At 43.5% G+C, this 12,405-nt stretch overlaps 1 protein-coding gene across 2 annotated transcripts in view; it reads left to right on the forward strand.

Annotated features, from left to right (window-relative positions):
* ATP9A (ATPase phospholipid transporting 9A (putative)) overlaps positions 1-12,405 on the forward strand; it is a 132,353-nt gene that overhangs the window by 82,272 nt on the left and 37,676 nt on the right. The gene's annotated exons all lie outside the window — the stretch shown is intronic.

Raw genomic sequence — 12,405 nt, forward strand, 5'->3', positions numbered from 1 at the left:
AAGACTCTTACAGGATCTATGATTTTCAAGTATTTTCTCCTACCACGAAGGCTTTTTACTTTTGTGATGGTGTCCTTTGAAACCCTATAGCGTTTAGTTTTGATCAAGTCCAGTAAGCCACGTGTTTTATCGTTGTTCTTTCTATGCAGGCGTATTCTCTTGCTAGAACCAGAAGGACTCATGGATTCCATGTTGAAGAGCAGAGGGTCTCGTAGCATGGTTGCCCTTTCTGGTTTTCTGTAACCAGCCCCTGACTGCCCTCCCTCCCAGGGTATTGGGATGTCCTGTGATGGGAACGCCCCCTGCATGAAAATAGGACCTTCTTTGTCTTCCTCACTTGAGTGATTCAGACACACGGATAGTTCACCAAGCTGGCAACATCCTGGTCTTTTTTCCTTCTCTCTCCTTACCTTCCAGAAAACTTGTATTCTGATTATGAAAGCCATTACTCTTCAGTATAGAACATTTAGACTTTTCAGACAACTCTGAAGAAGAAACTGAGTCAATTCATTCTTAAAAGATGACAATAGGTAACTTTCCTTGAGCATTTGGTGCCCATCTGATCCCATTTGAATACTTTCTGTGTAATGTCTCATTTAATCTTTCTAGCACCTATGAGGCCCTGTTGTGACTCTCATTTTCAGAAGAGAAAAGTCAAAGACAGGTTGAATATTTAGCCTAAAGTCACATGGATTTTTTTTTTTTAACTTTAAATCTTGGAAATAATTTCAGACTTACAAAAAAATTGTAAAATTAGTACAAAGCGTTCCCCTTTACTAAAATTTCACTCCTGATTTCTCAAATGGTAACCTTTTTCTACCTGTGCTTTATCATTCTCTCTCACCTTGAAAGAGTCAGCTGCAGACATGATCCTCTCTAACCTTTAAGTATTTTATTTTTCCCTAAGAAACAAGGACATTTATCAGAATCAGGAAATTCACGGTGATACGGTACTATTACCTGTCCCGTAGGTGTCATCAGTTATCCCACTGACTTAACTTACTTTTTCACCAAAAATTTTCCTCCTCAAATCAGAATCTAATCCAGGAAGACACCGTACATTCAGTTGCCATACCTCTAGTCTTTTTTTTTCTTTTAAAGATTTTATGTATTTATTAGAGAGAGAGCATGTGTGCACATGCACACAAGTTAGAGGGGAGGAGGAGAGGCAGAGGGAGAGGCAGAGGGAGAAGCAGACTCCCCACTGAGCAGAAACCTGATGTGGGGCTCGATCCCAGGACCCCGGGGTCATCACTTGAGCCGAAAGGAAGATGCTTTACTGACTGAGCCCCCCCAGGTGCCCCTCATATCTCCTGTCTTTTTTTTTTTTTTTAAGATTTTATTTATTTATGCATGAGAGACAGAGAGAAAGAGAGAGGCAGAGACACAGGCAGAGGGAGAAGCAAGCTCCATGCAGGGAGCCTGACGTGGGACTCGATCCGGGGTCTCCAGGATCACACCCTGAGCTAAAGGCGGCCCCCTAAACCGCTGAGCCACCCGGGCTGCCCTCCTGTCTGTTTTAATGTGGAATGGTTCCTCAGCATTCCTCAACCTTCATGGCCTTCACACTTATGAAGAATACAGACCATTATATTGGAGAACGAATCTCAGTTTGGATCTGATGGCATTTTTTTACGGTGAGGACTCCGCTTATTGCATCTTTGGTGCTGTCCTCAGTGCGTGTTATAAGGAGACACCTCCTGTTGGCGTGTCCTGCTCTTTGAGATGCTAACTTGGGGTCCCTTGGTACAGGTAGTGTCCCCAGGTTTCTTCATGGTAAAAATGCCTTGCTAATTCATCTTATGACGGTAGCCCCCTGACTGACAGGACTAGGGTTCCAACCCAGGGAGGGTGTTTTTTCAACCTAAATTCTTAGTCACTCTACTAAGTTACTTCTTAGAAGCCACAAATAACTGTTTTTTGTTTGTTTGTTTTTTTTAAAGATTTTATTTATTTATTGGGACGTCTGGGTGGCTCAGCAGTTGAGCATCTGCCTTCAGCTCAGGGCATGATCCTGGGGTCCTGGGATCAAGTCCTGCATCTAGCTCCCTGCGAGGAGCCTGCTTCTCCCTCTGCCTGTGTCTCTGTCTCTCTCTCTGTGTGTCTCTCATGAATAAATAAATAAAATCTAAAAAAAAAAAGATTTTATTTATTTACGTATGTATGTATGTATGTATGTAGGTATTTATAGCAAATGGGGTCAGAGGAGGGGCAGAGGGAGAGACTCCCAAGCAGACTCCCAGCTGAGCACAGAGCCCAGTGTGGGACTCGATCTCATAACTTTGAGATCATCACCTCAGCCGAAATCAAGAGATGGATGCTTGACTGACTGAGCCACCCAGGTACCCTGCCACTAAGAACTTTTTGACATGCGATCTTCCAATATATTTGCATATATTTTTTGCCTAGAAAAAATAGGAATTTTTAACATAGAGTTTTGTATCTGTATTTTAAACAATATTTCATCATGCCCGTTTCCCAAATTTTTTGAGTACCCTTAAAAGACAGCTTTCTATGACCGCTGTTTATGTTTGTATGCCAGTATATGTAACTGTTCTCCTATTGTAGGAAGTTAGGGTATTTCTAATCTTTGGCACAACATTTTTTTTTTTTATTGGAGTTCAATTTGCCAACATATAGCATAACACCCAGTGCTCATCCCACCAAATGCCCCCCTCAGTGCCCATCACCCAGTCACCCCAACCCCCTGCCCACCTCCCCTTCCACTGCCCCTTGTTCATTTCCCAGAGTTAGGTGTCTCTCATGTTTTGTCACCCTCACTGATATTTTCACTCATTTTCTGTCCTTTCCCTTTATTCCCCTTCATTAATTTTTATATTCCCCAAATGAATGAGACCATATAATGTTTGTCCTTTTCCAATTGACTTATTTCATTCAGCACAATACCCTCCAGGTCCATCCACGTTGAAGCAAATAGTGAGTATTTGTCGTTTCTAATGGCTGAGTCATATTCCACTGTATACATAGACCACATCTTCTTTATCCATTCATCTTTCGACGGACACCGAGGCTCCTTCCGCAGTTTGGCTATTGTGGACATTGCTGCTAGAAACATCGGGGTGCAGGTGTCTCGGCGTTTCATTGCATCTGTATCTTTGGGGTAAATCCCCAACAGTGCAATTGCTGGGTCGTAGGGCAGGTCTATTTTTAACTCTTTGAGGAACCTCCACACAGTTTTCCAGAGTGGCTGCACCAGTTCACATTCCCACCAACAGTGCAAGAGGGTTCCCCTTTCTCCGCATCCTCTCCAACATTTGTGGTTTCCTGCCTTGTTAATTTTCCCCATTCTCACGGGTATGAGGTGGTATCTCATTGTGGCTTTGATTTGTATTTCCCTGATGGCAAGTGATGCGGAGCATTTTCTCATGTGCATGTTGGCCATGTCCATGTCTTTCTCTGTGAGATTTCTCTTCATGTCTTTTGCCCATTTCATGATTGGATTGTTTGTTTCTTTGGTGTTGAGTTTAATAAGTTCTTTATAGATCTTGGATACTAGCCCTTTATCTGATACATCATTTGCAAATATCTTCTCCCATTCTGTAGGTTGTCTTTTAGTTTTGTTGACTGTATCCTTTGCTGTGCAGAAGCTTCTTATCTTAAAAAAAAAAAAAAAAAAAAGAAGCTTCTTATCTTGATGAAGTCCCAATAGTTCATTTTTGCTTTTGTTTCTCTTGCCTTCATGGATATATCTTGCAAGAAGTTGCTGTGGCCAAGTTCAAAAAGGGTGTTGCCTGTGTTCTCCTCTAGGATTTTGATGGAATCTTGTCTCACATTTAGACCTTTCATCCATTTTGAGTTTATCTTTGTGTATGGTGAAAGAGAGTGGTCCAGTTTCATTCTTCTGCATGTGGATGTCCAATTTTCCCAGCACCATTTATTGAAGAGACTGTCTTTCTTCCAGTGGATAGTCTTTCCTGCTTTGTTGAATATTAGATGACCATACATTTCAGGGTCCACTTCTGGGTTCTCTATTCTGTTCCATTGATCTATGTGTCTGTTTTTGTGCCAGTACCACACTGTCTTGATGACCACAGCTTTATAGTCCAACCTGAAATCCGGAATTATGATGCCCTCAGCTATGGTTTTCTTTTTCAATATTCCCCTGGCTATGCGGGATCTTTTCTGATTCCACACAAATCTTAAGATGATTTGTTCCAACTCTCTGAAGAAAGTCCATGGTATTTTGATAGGGATTGCATTAAACGTGTAAATTGCCCTGGGTAACATTGACATTTTCACAATATTAATTCTGCCAATCCATGAGCATGGACTATTTTTCCATCTCTTAGTATCTTCCTCCATTTCTTTCAGAAGTGTTCTGTAGTTTTTAGGGTATAGATCCTTTACCTCTTTGGTTAGGTTTATTCCTAAGTATCTTATGCTTTTGGGTGCAACTGTAAATGGGATTGACTCCTTAATTTCTCTTTCTTCAGTCTCATTGTTAGTGTATAGAAATGCCACTGATTTCTGGGCATTGATTTTGTATCCTGCCACACTGCTGAATTGCTGTATGAGTTCTAGCAATCTTGGGGTGGAGTCTTTTGGGTTTTCTGTGTACAGTATCATGTCATCTGCGAAGAGGGAGAGTTTGACTTCTTCTTTGCCAATTTGAATGCCTTTTATGCATTTTTGTTGTCTGATTGCTGAGGCTAGGACTTCTAGTACTATGTTGAATAGCAGTGGTGAGAGTGGACACCCCTGTCTCATTCCTGATCTTAGGGGAAAGGCTCCCAGTGTTTCCTCATTGAGAATGACATTTGCTGTGGGCTTTTCGTAGATGGCTTTTAAGATGCTAGCACAACATTTGTACACATTTCCAGGGAGCATACTTACACCTAGTATTTCTAGAAATGGTGTGAGTGGGTTCATTAATTCAGCAGGCATTTTGGAGTGCCTACGGTATACTGGACACTGGGGAGTTAGCATTTAACAAGACAGCAGCACCTGTCCCCAGGGTGGCAGCAGGGGCGAGACGGTGGAGGACGTGAGTCTTGGGATCCCAGCTCCACACTTGGGCGGCCGCTCCCCGCTGCATCTTCACCATCTGTGACAAGAGGGTTGTTGTGAGCCCCTCAGCAGAGTCTGTCCTGTGGGCCCCACGGATGGAATATTTTTAAGGCTTGTGGTATAAATCACCAGATAATTTCCAGAATTATTTTTTTAGGATTGTATTTATTCATGAGAGACACACAGAGAGAGAGACAGAGACATAGGCAGAGGGAGAAGCAGGCTTCCGGCAGGGAGCCTGATGTGGCACTTGAACCCAGGACCCTGGGATCATGACCTGAGCCAAAGGCAGATGCTCAACCACTGAGCCACCCAGGCACCTCCAGAATTATTTTTAAAACCCTTTTGCCCTTCCATCAATGGTACAGGGATGTCCAGTTATTTTTGTTGTTAATTTTAAGAAGGAGGGAGGGAGCTTCTCCAGTTGATGAAGTGTTTTAAAGGTCCAGACTCATTGGAGAATATTGGGGAGCCAGAGCTGGGTGGTGGTTTGGGGATACTGCAATGATAACCTTTCCCAAAGTTCAGAAAGGAAAGAACATTTGGATGTGACTTTCCCTGTCTGGTAGCTTCTTTATCCTTCTCGGGGACACTGGAATGTGGCATCAGGGAGGCGACTCCTTGCAGTCGGCTTGGTGTTTGTGGAATACCTCAACTAGGAGCCCAGTTCACCCGTGATCCCTGACACTTTAACGGAGTTTTTTAGGGGTGAAAAATGTTGTAACCCTTGGCCAAATTCTGAGATGGGCATAGTGTGCAGAGAAAGGGGAGGAGGGGGATGGAGGATGGATATGGATGATTCATCCCATTTATTTGGACTTGTGCTGTAGTCGCCAAAAACTTCAGATTTGTCCCCCTTTCTCCACTGACTTTAGTCTGTTGGATCTCGCTTTTCCATTTGGAAATGGGAGGCAATATTCCTGAGTGGGGGATGTTTGGAAGAGCCAGGTTCTTGGTAGTTGTGCACTGGGAACTGGTCGGTAGCTTAAGGGTGTTCGATAGGATTTGAATTTGTGAGCTCCTAATACTGGCTATTGATTGACGTGCATACGGGAACTCCCTAATGCCTGTCCCACACTCCCGGTTCCCACTGAACTTGGATATATTTGTTTTTAGGGCTGGGCAGAACTTTTCCATGAGGGTAAATCTTTCACAGAATGTTCTGTGCTTCTCAGCTCTTGTTCATTAATTATACTCGGATTCAGATTTGTCTGTTCTTCTAAGATTCTGAGTAGTGATTGAAAAAAAAAAAGGTATTTTCTTTGGTCTTTGGTGTTTCCACAGAGGTCAATGTTACTGTCTTAGTATCTTTCTTCCCCCCAACAACTTTATTATTGCACAGTTATTTCATGTTTATGGCAGAATGTGTGAAAATAGAGATAAGAAAAGGAAATAAAAAGCAAACTGTAATCCTGCTACCTAAAGGTATGACCACTGTTAATATTTTACTGACCTGCCTTCCAAACTATTTCAGGTGTGTACTGCAGAATACGAATCTGCGTGTGCAAATAATGCCACGTGACAGAAAGGAGACTAGATCTTGGTCCAGTGAAATCTTTGAGAGCTGTGCTGTTTCTAAATCCCTGTAGGATTCCACCTAGACTTGGCTGGGTCGAGAATCCTACCTTTGAAATTCTATATCAATAAAACATTGCTGGTCTAGGCAAGGTCAGTGTCTGGAATACACATAGGAACCAGGATTCGTTTTACTTTAGAGCTGCTACAATAATTTCTGCCAGTTGGGGAAGGATTTGTTTCGTGTAACAGAAAGCAGGATTTCCTAAATTTCTTTCCTGTGCACATTCTGCTTTGGAAGGCTTGAAGCGTCTTTATTCAGCCATTGATTACAGCCTGAGCGGCGCTGGGCCCGGCCTGCCACCCTACAGTAACCCCCACCCCCGCCCCCCCACCCCCACCCCCCCAGGGGAAATGAGACCGATGCAATCTGGCCAGAGAGAGATGCTCCTAAAGGGCTCAGCCTACACCACATTCTATCACCTTCTGGATCTTTGGCAGCATTGGAAATGGGGCACAGTGGGAGAGAGGGCAGGGGGCCGGGGGAGCTGGTCCTAATGCCATTTTTATTTATCCCCCCCCATGCCGTTTTAATTTTACTTATTTATTTTTAAATTATTATTACTATTTTTCCCAATGCAGTTTTTAAACTATTTGTTTCTTGGCATGAGTAGTCAAGGGAGTGCTCTCCATCGGGCCAGTTGAATCAATCCTAGGGCTCATTTATTTGCCTTTTCCAGGAATTCTTTCCAATCGAGAAAACGTTCCTTAGGCCTTTAAAATCACAAGGACTAATCTGCTCATCACAGAAGAAAGTAAAATTGTAGATTCAAAAAAAGTTGATAAACATTAATTTTATTCCACTACCTAGAGATTACTGTTTATGTTCTGCTATAGATTGTCCCCAAATTTCTGCATCTATATATAGAAACATAATTGCATGTTTCTGCACTACAGAATCCTACAATAGCACGAGGATGGAAGGAGCGTGAATCCAGTAACATCCTTTAGCAAGTCTCCTGTGGTTGTCCTACTCCTGTAGGATTTCTGTGTGTGTGAGTGTGTGTATGTGTTTATGTGTAGGCATGCATGTGTGTGCACACCTGTGCCCTGTGAGCATGTGTATGTGTGGACTTGTGTGGGTGATGTGTGTATGATTGAAAGTTTCTTCATGCCTTGGCCATGCCTTGAATGGCTCACTCATTTCAGAGCAATTAATTGCAAGTTCTGGGTCACGTATAGGATGTTCTGCAAGGCTGCCCCAGGCTGCTGGCATAGGGTGAGACTCGTCTCCTTCTTACCCTGAGACCTTCATTCTTGCCCTCACTATGTCCCTCCCAGACGTCTTCCTCTGAGATACCCAGTGTTACCAGCATCTGAGGATCCTTGCAGAAATAATTCTTTATGTGTATTAGAATTTTCCTCACCTCTCAGTTATTAACGTATTTTTTAAAATTTAAAAGCACAGTTGTAAATTATAGACTCAGTTCTGCACCTTGCTCTCAGTGCATCAGTACTTGGAGCATCACGGAGTTGTGACTTTAGCAGAGGCCTGAGTTTTCCTAAAACATGGGAGTACTGTGCGTTCCCATAGTCTCTCAGTGGCAGGTCAGGACCCTCCTGTCCACTAACTTTCATGGAAGGTGAGGGCATCACACTGGCCTCCTGACTCCCCAGGTGCAGTTGCCGGCTTTGTTCAACTGCCACATGCTGACTTTTTATTTTATTATGGTTTTTATTTATTTTATTTTATTTTATTTTATTTTATTTTATTTTATTTTATTTTATTATTTTATTTTCTAAAGATTTTATTTATTTATTCATGATAGTCACAGAGAGAGAGAGAGAGAGAGAGAGAGAGAGAGAGGCAGAGACACAGGCAGGGGGAGAAGCAGGCTCCATGCAGGGAGCCCGACGTGGGATTCGATCCCGGGTCTCCAGGATTGTGCCCTGGGCCAAAGGCAGGCGCTAAACCGCTGCGCCACCCAGGGATCCCTTTATTATGGCTTTTAATTAAAGTTTTTTTATTTTATGTTACTATTAATTACAGTACAGTTAACCTGCAGTGTAAAATTAGTTTCTGGTGCATAATATAGTGATTCAGCACTTCCATCCATTGCTCGGTACTCATGACAGGTGCCCTCTTTCATCCCTGTTACCTGTTCCCCCATCCCCCTACCTCCCCTCTGGGGAACAGCAGTGTGTTCTCTAAGGTTAAGAATCTGTTTCTTGGCTTGTTTCTCTCTCTCTCTTTCCCCTTGCTCATTTGTTTTGTTTTTAAAATTCCACACATGAGTGAAAATATTTGATATTTGTCTTTGACTGACTTATTTCACTTAGCCTCCATCCATGTCATTGAAAATGGCAAGATTGCATTCTTTCTTATGGCTGAGTCATATCCCCTTGTGTATAAATATCTACTTATTACCTTTACTTTATCCATTCATCTATCGATGGACACTTGGGCTGCTTCCATAATTTGGCTATTGTAAATAATGCTGCTATAAACATATTTTGGGGATAAATGCTCAGTAGTGTGATTACTGGATCATAGGGTAGTTCTGTTTTTAACTTTTTAAAAATTTTATCTATTTTTTATTTAAAATGTTTTCTTTATTTTTTATTGTTTATTTTTTTAAAAAATTTATTTATTTATTTATGATAGACAGAGAGAGAGAGAGGCAGAGTCACAGGCAGAGGGAGAGGCAGGCTCCATGCCGGGAGCCCGACGCGGGACTCGATCCCGGGACTCCAGGATTGCACCCTGGGCCAAAGGCAGGCGCCAAACCGCTGAGCTACCCAGGGATCCCCAAATTTTTTTCTTTAATTAACATGTAGTGAATTACTAGTTTTCAAATGTAGAATTTAGTGATTCATCAGTTGCATATAATGCCCAGTGCTCATTCCATTAAGTGCCCTCCTTAATGCCCATCACTCAGTTACCCCATCCCTCCACCCACCTCCTCTCCAGCAACCCTTAGTTTGCTTTCTAGAGTTAAAAGTCTCTTATGGTTTATCTCCCTCTTTGTTTTTGTCTTACTTTATGTTTCCTTTCCTTCTTCCCCTATGTTCATCTGTTTTGTTTCCTTTTTTTGTTTTTTTAAAGATTTTATTTATGTATTCATGAGAGACAGAGAGAGAGAGGCAGAGTCACAGGCAGAGGGAGAGGCAGGCTCCATGCCGGGAGCCTGATGTGGGACTCGATCCCGGGACTCCAGGATCATGCCCTGGGCCGAAGGCGGCGCTAAACCGCTGAGCCACCCAGGGATCCCCCGTCTGTTTTGTTTCTTAAATTCCACACATGGGTGAACTCATATGATATTTGTCTTTCTCTGACTTATCTATTTTGCTTAGCATAATATCCTCTAGTTTTTATTTTTATTTTTTTTTAGTAATCTCTGTGCCCAATGCAGGGCTCAGCCTTATGACTCCAAGATCAAGAGTTGCATGCTCTACTGACTGAGCCAGACAGGCACTCTTACTTTTAGCTTTTTGAGGAACCTTCACACTGTTTTCCACAGTGGCTGCACCAGTTTGCATTCCCACCAACAGTGCAAGAGAGTTCCTTAGTGGAGTGATTTTAGGCCATTAGGGGGCTGACGGCAGTAAGAAATGGGCATCTGCTGTGCCAGGCACTGTGCTCTGGGCATCCCTTATGACCCAATTACTATGATCGTGCCCATTTTTCAGATGAAGTGTAGGTTGGCTAAGGGGAATCCCCAAGGCCATGTGGCTGGTTAGACTAAAACCAGGAAGCCCACATCCAGGGGACTGCAGTACTGCTTCTCTGTCCATGGGATCAGGACTTGAATGTATTTTGTTGCTCATGAAGCACTGTTGAGGGATCCCTGGGTGGCTCAGTTGTTTGGCTCCTGCCTTCGGCCCAGGGCCTGATCCTGGAGACCTGGGATTGAGTCCACATCGGGCTCCCTGCATGGAGCCTGCTCCTCCCTCTGCCTGTGTCTCTGCCTCTCTCTCTTTCTGTGTGTCTCTCATGAATAAATAAAATCTTAAAAACGAAGTACTACTGAGTGCTGTGTACCTGTGTGAGGAGCTTAGGGCTGGTACTGGGCGAACATCCAAGTGTCTGGTATTCTTGCCTGTTCTGAGCTAGTAGTCAGGTCTGCCTTCCTTGCAGGCTCAGTGAAGTGTGTTTTTTTGGTGCTTTCTCTCGTTCTCATTTTGGGAAGCTTCCATGCTTGGTGCTAAGAAACCTTCCAGCAGACCCCAGAAGCCTTCCCACAGAGTGTCTTGTCTTCACCATCCATCTCTTCGGGATCTTATCCTTAGAAAGGAAGACCAACAAGGGTACATTTCTCTTCTAGTCTCCAGTGACCTTGAAACAGCCTCCTTACAGATAGCCTGGGAGATAATAAGCAAAGAGCTGTGTGCACAGGTCTCTCTCCCTGATGGCCTAGTCTCAGGAGGGCATACCTGTGTCCGTGTCACCATGCTGGGAGATAGAAAAGGATGGCGAAGATACAGCTCACCTAGAAGCAGATTTTACTTTTAGTCCCCCCCCCCCCCCCGAATTATAAGAGTAACATAACTTGTTACAGAAGAAGTAAACAGGGGTGCCTGAGTGGCCCAGTCTGTTAAGTGTCTGACTGCAAGCTCAGCCCTTGTGGAACCCATGAGGTTTTTTCTCTCCGGGGCCACGTTCATTTCTCAGGGGTGTGTGCTTCCCCCGAACACCCCTTCGTACCTGTGCTCCAGGCCCCCAGACAATGACTGCATTCAGACACAGAGCAGAGAGAAAGATTTAGGAGGTGGGTGGGCCTTTACCATGGAGCTGCTGAGTCCTCGGCTGGGGGGGGATAGAGAACAGAGGTTGGGAACCTAAGGAGAAAACCCCCCCTCAGTGTTCTTTATTAACCACGGGGGTAAGACTCTTGAAACAAAGTTTTAGTTGTGCAGAAGAGAGAGGGTGCTGTGAGTGTTTTAGGGGCACTGTAGGAAACTATCAAGTGAGCCATCCTTGGGTATCAGCTCCTCCGTGGGCCATAGATGCAAAAATTCTGTTCCGTTTTTCCTTAGGGTTGACCCAGAACGGAGTTCAGGGAATAGTCCTTTCTAAATGGCTAAGCTTTTCTAGAGATGACATCATTCTTTTCAAATACTAATTTTCGGCAGACTAAGTGATAGGTTAAATTTCAAGTACTGGGTCAAAGAAACTTGGACCAGGGAGTGGCCTTTTTATTCCACAATCTTGCCCACAGATTTTTTTTTTTTTTATGTCTGTCTGGGTTTTTTTTTAAAATATTTTATTTATTTATTCATGAGACACACACAGAGAGAGGCAAAGACACAGGCAGAGAGAGAAGCAGGCTTCCTGCGGAGAGCCCAGTGTGGGACTTGATCCCAGGACCCCAGATCACGACCTGAGCTGAAGGCAGATGCTCAACCACTGAGCCACCCAGGCGTCCCCTGCCCACCAATTCTTTTTTTTTAAATTTTTTTATTTTTTATTTTTTTAAATTTTTTATTTATTTATGATAGTCACAGAGAGAGAGAGAGAGAGAGAGAGAGAGAGAGAGGGGCAGAGACACAGGCAGAGGGAGAAGCAGGCTCCATGCACCGGGAGCCTGATGTGGGATTCGATCCCGGGTCTCCAGGATTGCGCCCTGGGCCAAAGGCAGGCGCCAAACCACTGCGCCACCCAGGGATCCCCTGCCCACCAATTCTTAAGCAAAACTGGCCGTGTTTTGTTTGCTCCATGCTGTGTTTAAAAAAAAAAAAAAATAAAAAAAAATACGTACACACACACACACACACACACATATCTGCAACAATATTTAAAAAACCACTTGATGTTATCTAAAAACCAGCTTTTCTTGAGAAAGATCAGATCTGTGGAAATGG

The sequence above is a fragment of the Vulpes lagopus genome, chromosome 18, assembly GCF_018345385.1.
Source record: "Vulpes lagopus strain Blue_001 chromosome 18, ASM1834538v1, whole genome shotgun sequence".
NCBI classification, from domain to species: domain Eukaryota; kingdom Metazoa; phylum Chordata; class Mammalia; order Carnivora; family Canidae; genus Vulpes; species Vulpes lagopus.